This window comes from Macaca thibetana, chromosome 10 (assembly GCF_024542745.1).
Source record: "Macaca thibetana thibetana isolate TM-01 chromosome 10, ASM2454274v1, whole genome shotgun sequence".
In the NCBI taxonomy this organism is placed as follows: domain Eukaryota; kingdom Metazoa; phylum Chordata; class Mammalia; order Primates; family Cercopithecidae; genus Macaca; species Macaca thibetana.
Window position 1 is genome coordinate 31,572,726 of NC_065587.1, and position 6,955 is coordinate 31,579,680.

A 6,955-nucleotide genomic window follows, 5' to 3' on the forward strand; every position below is an offset into this window, starting at 1 on the left:
ACTTTTTAAATCTTAGTTCCACTTGGAACTTGTTTTAGCGTCGAGGAGTGAGGTAGGAACCCAAATGTTTCCTCCATATGTCAATTCCGTTGTCTGAAGGCCAAGTGTTGATTATATATGTGGGATTATTTGTTGAGGATTCCATCTCTCCTCTTGGATTTGACCTGCCTCTTCTCATATTTGCATTTGAGCCTCTTTCTGGACTCTTTCCCATCACGTGACTGTCCAGGGTCTGTGTTAATTATCATGGTCTTAGAATATGAGGTATTTCAGGATGCGACATGGCCCGTCTCTCTCCGTATGCTCATTCTTTCATGTGAACTTCAGAATTGCTCTGCATGGGCCTCCTGATTCATTCAAGGAACAAGCAGTCAGGCTTCGACCAGGCCAGAGAATGGGCTGCGGGTCCCAGCAGGGGGCTTTCATCTGGGTTCCATCCCCTTGGCCTGTGCCCCGGGGCCTGGCTCCTCGGGACTCAGCCAGTCCTGCTGGTGGAGTGCGCAGGCATGACGCTGAGTGCTGGACTCTGTTTCCAGGCGAGGCCTTGGGGTGGAGGGGTGTCCCAAGGGAGTGGCTGAGGCAGAGGACCCTCTTTCTGGACGTCCTCACTTGCCCATGGGAAGGGAGGTGGTCCTGGCTGAGCCACAAGGCCCTGCACACATGCACCTTGGCAGAGCCAGTCAGAGGTCTGATGACCAGAGCACCTAGGTGGCAAGGGCAGGCAGGAGTGTCCAGGAGGGAGCCAAGCTGTGGCTGCTCTGCTGAGCCATCCGTTCCAGCAGGCAGCAGGCAGCAGGCAGCGGACTGAGAATGCTCAGCTGAGAACTCGAGCCTGGGCATGAACTGAAACCTACCCCTTAAGCGGGCCTGCTAAGAGTGGCAGCTGGGAGCTGGAGACCCAGGACCCAGGCAGCGCCCAGCAACCCATGTGGCCTGTTCTCAGCCACACCCCCAGGGCCCCAGGCTTGGCTCCCACCATGGCCGGCCTCCAGGGAGCCCCTCACCTGGCTGGTGGGCCAGTGGGGTGGGGGCATTGAGCAGAGGGTGGGTGGGGCCGGCAGACCCCAGATGTCCAGACACAGGCTAGGAGAAGCGCCTCCGAGGCTGGCAGCAAACCCCGGCCAGCCTGGACCGTCAGCAGGAATCCTGGCTAAAAATACCCCAGTCTCAGAGGCCCGCCGGCTGCTGCAGCCTCCTCAGAGCCCCCTCCTCATGCTGGGCACCGCCCATGTGCCCCTCCACCTCCCTTGTAGGCGACAAGGCCTGCAGGACACAGAAGAAAACTCAGGCCCTGCGCCAGTGAGTCCCAGCCCCAGGCCCCGGCCTCCAGGACTGTCCACAGAGGCCCCCATCTCACTGCAAGGCCAGGGCTGGCCCCGCCCTACTCCACACCCGTGAGCCTGGGAAGCGTTCAGGGCAGGCCCCATCAGGACCAGCTCTGGCAGGGGCCCAGGCTCTGCTGGTCCCACCCTGCAAAGCTCCCTGTCCCATGGCTCTCAGAGGCAGAGCCACTGGCTGGGGACCAGAGCCCCAAGGACTTGGTCTGAGTCAGCCTGGCAGAATGTGGCGTGCTAGGTGGGCTCTTCCCAGTCACCCCTGTGGACTTCAAGTGACCACATGGTGTGGCTATGCCCTTTATCCTGGAATCACTGGCTGGGGGACTCAGGCCAAGGCCCACCTCCCTGGTGCTCAGTTTCCCCACCTGTACCCAGTGGGGATATGAGGAATGGGGGTCCAGCAGAGGTATGCGGGGTGTTACAGCCTGCCTCCCAGAGTGTTTGTTGAGTGACTAAATGACTGACGAAGTGAGCAGATGAAGGCAGTGAGGGAGGCTGTGGAGGGTGGGACCACTGAGCTCAGAGTCAGGCTGGCCCTTCTGTGTCCTTGGCAGAGCACCCGGTGGCAAGCCCTCAGCCTCTCCATCTGGAAAACGGAACAAACCTGCATGCTGCATGGATTGTGGTGGCCCAGAGTGGGGTGCTCAGGGACCCAGCGAGCTTCTGCAAGAGCAAGGCTGGGCACTGGCCAGCCGAGGCATCCCAGGGGCCATCTCACTGTGGCCCCAAGATGGGTCTGGTGGTCCACCCTGCCTTCCACTCCCGTCCACTCCTGCTGATAGCTATCGCCATGCCTTCCCTGCCTTCCCTGCCCCACTAGGAGTTCGTGGGTGTTTTCAGTGGGTACCCCTCCCCCCCGACCCGGTTTTGACTGCCCGCTGGGCTCCTGGTGTGAACAGCGGCTCCCAATTTAGCTGTCACTGCCAGGTGGGTGGCTCTAGAAGGATCTGCACTCCCTGCAGGGGCGGGGGAGGGGCGTGAAGCCACAGCGGATGCCTTGGGCACAGCCCAGGGACCCCCGCCTTCCGGAGCTCTGCCCCTGCACCAGATTTGGGCCTCCAGGGACCAGAAGCTTCCTACTCCCCAGCCCCACCCAGCCGGCCTCCCCAGAGAGAGGCCACCAACTCGGTTGTGCCCACTGAGAGAAGACCCTGAGCCCATCTGCTGGCAAACACAAGTGGCCTGAGCTCATCTCAAGGTCCAGGAGCCCTGGGGACTCACTCACCCCTTCCTCTGGGCACCAGGAAGAGTGGCGGACCAGGGGTCCAGGTGCCAGCCCTGCGTGTCTCACTTGGCGGAGTGCCTGTTCATCTCCTTTCAGGCTCCCATCCTGGAGATGGGCCACAACGGATCCAGTCCGGGGCTGGGGGAGGCAGAGGTAAGGGCCGTCACTGTGCAATGCACACGTCCCATTGACGGTCACCAGCAGCCTCCGGGTGGTGAGAGATGCGCATGGCCCGTCGGGGGGCCTGACCACAATCCAGGATGCCATTCTGTGGGAGGAGGCCCTTGCTAGTACAGAAGTCAGAGGCATTCGGAGATGGGCAGGCCCAGTGGGACTCTTGGGGCCACTGCCAGGGTTTGGCTGTCGGTCCCTTCCTTGTACCAGCCCCCTTTGCTGCTGCATGTGGCTTTGATGAATAAGAGATGAGGAAGCAGATTAATTATGGCTTAATAGGCAGCAAAGTTGGGCAGAGGGACTCCTAGGGACGGGAGTCCTCAGGGTGCAGAGCTGACGGGGGAAGGCCAGGACACCCTCTGCAGCCCCGGGGATGGGGGATGGTGAGAGGCTTCTGGAGGAGGCAGAGTCTGTGGACAAAGAGAGGGCAGAGAGGGGCTGCCAAGATGTGGGTCCACCTAAGCTCCCCAGACCTCCTTCTCCCGTCTGGAAAATGGGTGGTGGTAGTAGTGTCTACACTGCAGGACTGAATGGGATGACTCACTCAGCAGGCCTGGCACAGAGTCCTCTCAGGCCTTGGGCATGCAGCCGCCCTCTGTGGTGAGAGCAGATGGCAGGCTGGCGCCCCCCAGCTCCCTGGCACCGGGACCACATCCCCAGCCGCCCACTCAGAGTGCAGGGAAGGGTCGGTCACACTGACACACTTGGGCAGCAGGCATGCGCTTTCCGCATGACCTTCGCGCTTCCTTCCCGGTCTCTCCTTGCATTGGCCTGGAGTGGCCCAGAATGTGTGGAGCAAAGACACAGTTTCCTTGCTGCCCCATCCCTCCCCAGGAGGCATCGAGGGCCTGGATGTCCATGAGTACTGCACAGGCATGCCAAGCAAAGCCGTGGCACGCCTGTCTCTCCAGGCGGGAGATGAGCCTCCCGAAGCCCTGGGAAGCAGTGACCTTCCAAGGAGGGTGAACCATGTCCCTGTCAACCCAAGACAGGCCACCGCAAAAGGTCCCCTCACCTCAAGCTGGCTTCTATGGGCAGGCCTGGAGTTTTGAGTGAAAACCCTGCATGATCCTCTCAGGGGACAGGAGGGATGAACAAAGGAGGGACGGTGACCAGCTGACCAGGCCCTGAGGCATTAGCCTCTGCCTCTTCCACATGCTGTGCCAAGCTCAGAGAGGCCAAGGGGCTGGGCCGAGGTCACACAGCTGGGCAGGGCCCTCATGACTGGCACACTGGTGATGGAGGCCGAGCCCTCCATCGGCCTCCATCGATGGGGTGGGAGGTGAGGCAGCCCCTGGCCTCACTGGAGTGGGGGTGGTGGACTGGGCAAGCTGGCAAAGTATGTGCCCTACAGGGTGGGTGTGGGGTGGGGAGTGATTCAGGCAGATGCCTGTGTGGCCCTGTTGGCCCAGTCCAGGCAAGGTGTGACAGGTCTGCACGGCTCTGAGGGCACAGCTGTCTGCAGTCTCCAGCTCACTCCTGATCCCCAGGGCCACGTGTCCAGAAAGCCTGGGAGCTTGGATCAGCTGGGCACAGATGGCCTGTCCTCCCAGCATCCCTGCTGGGGCTTCCTAGGAACTGATTGGTGTAGACTCTGGGCAGCAGATGGCCAGGCTCTGCCCACAGGGTCCGTGGCTCCTCCCACGAGGTCACCCCATAGGACTGGCTGTGCCCCTTGACCAGGGGCTCCAGCCCCTGTCAAGCCCTCCCCTCTAGCCCCTCACCAGCCTTCAGCTGCTCTCCCTCTCTTGCCCGTTGGGTCCTGAGGGGTGATGGCTCCGCGGTCACCTGCCCAGAGAGTACACCACTCCCCATACTGCCTCCTACCTGGCTACACCCTGAAAAATGTGGCTTACCAAACCCTCCCACGTGCGTAGCCCGACAAGCGGGCTGTGCCTTGCTGGTAGCAGACCGACCGACTGCCTAGCCCTGCTCAACTCTGCCTCTGCACCCGCATAACTCCCTATCAGCGTTGGCCGACACCTAACCATCCCAGCCAGCACCCAGGAGTGGGCCCAGCTTCCAGTGGGGAGGGCGCTGGCCAAGGTGCTGGCCGAGGAGGCGGACACAGGAAACCAGCCCGTCCCCCAGTGCTCCCTCTGCGGCCTCGGCTCTGCTCCCACTGCACAGACCTGTGGGGAGGTGGAGGCCCAGGCCCCAGCCTAGAGCAACCAAAACAGCCAGGCTTGGTGGCTGGAGAGGGTTCCGGTGCCAGAAGCCTCCAGAGCAGCCCCAGCTCCCCATTTCCCCCCATGCCCATTCCATGCCCCAGAATGGTCACTTCAGCTGCTGCAGGAGGGGCGGGAGGGGCTTTAAACCTATGGGAGGGGGCGGGTCACAATCTTCAGCTGTAGTGGGCCACTCTGGGTCACTGATAACTGAAGTGACGCCTGCGTAGTAAGCACGGAAGTGTCCTTTCAAAGCCTCTCTGCAAGCACAGAGCAGCCCAAGACTGGAGCCTGGTCCACCCCAGGGCTGTCCTCAGACTGATGGCCAGTGCCACGTGACTCATCTAGGGTCTGATCCATCCCTGTGGTGAGAGCTCAGTTCCTGGTCCGGCGGCTGCTGTGTGCAGGGACCCTGGAGGAAGAATGCTTGTGTGGGGGTCGGGCCTCAGCCTCCCACTGGCTCTGTGAGCTTCGCCTGAGGTTCCCCATCTGTGCAATGGGTGACGATGTCTTGGTGTGGCTCTGGGAGGACCCATTGATCCACCTCAGGGGCTGAGCTGGTGGCACTCGGCAGCCAGTACCCCCTGGGGAGGTGGCAGTGTGTGCACAACCCACCCCTTCAGGAGACCAGGGGGCAGAGTGGCTGGGGGTATCTGGGCCCCACCTCACCTTCTGTGTGGCTGGGAATGGCATGCACTCCACAATGCCCTGGCAAGCCTAGGCTGGGACAAGGACGATAGGGTTAAAGCAGGCCAAGGTGATGAGGGGCACAGAGTGGCAGCCAGAGGCATGTGGGCAGTGCAGCCTCCACACCAGGCAGAGGGCCCACCCAGCATGGCTCCGCCCCGCAAAGCTGCCTGCCACTGGGCTCAGATGGGAGCACTGGGGCTCTGGGAGGTCCTCACTTCCTCTGGACAAGTCAGGCAGGTCGCCAGCCCTGCGCCCTGCTCATCTTCCTCAGGGCCACCTCCATGGCCAAGGGCGGGCAGAGAGCACAGGGCTGCCCAGTCACCAGGTCTCTCTGCTTCCTATCAGTGGACCTGGGCTCTGAGGGGGGCCATCAAGGCATCAGGCTGGCCCACTCCGTCCTTGAGTCAGAGTCCTACAGACTGACACTAGGCTGGCCTGCAAGACCCTCATCTGCATGGTCCTCTCATGCAGGGTGGGTCTGGGGAGGACCCAGCCGGCCTGAGCTGACTCCCAGCACTCCTCCAGGTGCAGGGGCAGCCTGGCAGTTGTCTGAAGACCCCGGGATGCGCTTAGGAGCTCATCAGTGAGGCCCAGTGGGTGCCTCGAGCAGAAGACAGAGAAGGGACACCTGCACCCCTGTGTGGTGTGTGCAGGGGCGTCACTGGATTCTCTGGCCCCATGCCCCACCCCGCCCGTGGGGGGCTGGCTTGGTAAAGTGGGGGATACTAAGCAGGTGGCCTCGGAGAGCACTTCTGGGTTTGGGGCCCCCATTCTGCAGGAGGGAAGAGGGGGGACCCCTGCAGGGTTACGGGTAACATCAGGCCTGGGTCCCCACTCTGGAATGTGCAGAGAAGGCCACAAAGGCCCAGAAGGGCCCCCAGAACTCTCTTAAGCCTTGAGCCTATTTCTTACTGAAAAATGGGGGCGATCGTGCTCCAGCAAGGGGCTTCTGTGCAGGGGGCTGGGGATTCACGGGTTTCGTGAGGCCAGGAAGGGATTGGGTCAGGCAGAGGCCATCCCCAGGCCTCGGTACAAAGCCTTTGCCCGCTTGGGGACCGGGCCAGCCTAGGCCACCACACCCTCCGGCCCGCGCCCCCGGCCCGCTCCGGCCCAGGCAGCCATCCCCTCGGCCGCCTGCAGGGGCCGCCGCCTCTTCAGGAATGCGCCGCCTTTGTCTGGGGCCGCGCGGCGCCAGTGCACCGGGCGGCCTGAGCGCCTCCTGCGGCCCGGCCTGCTAGCCCCGGCCCGCCGCGCCGCCCACGCCCCCACCCCGGCCCGCGCTCCCCAGCCCCCGTACGGGCCAGCGCCAGAGCTCAGGTGAGCGCCCCGCCCGCCGCGAGGCCCCGCCCCGGCCCGCCCCC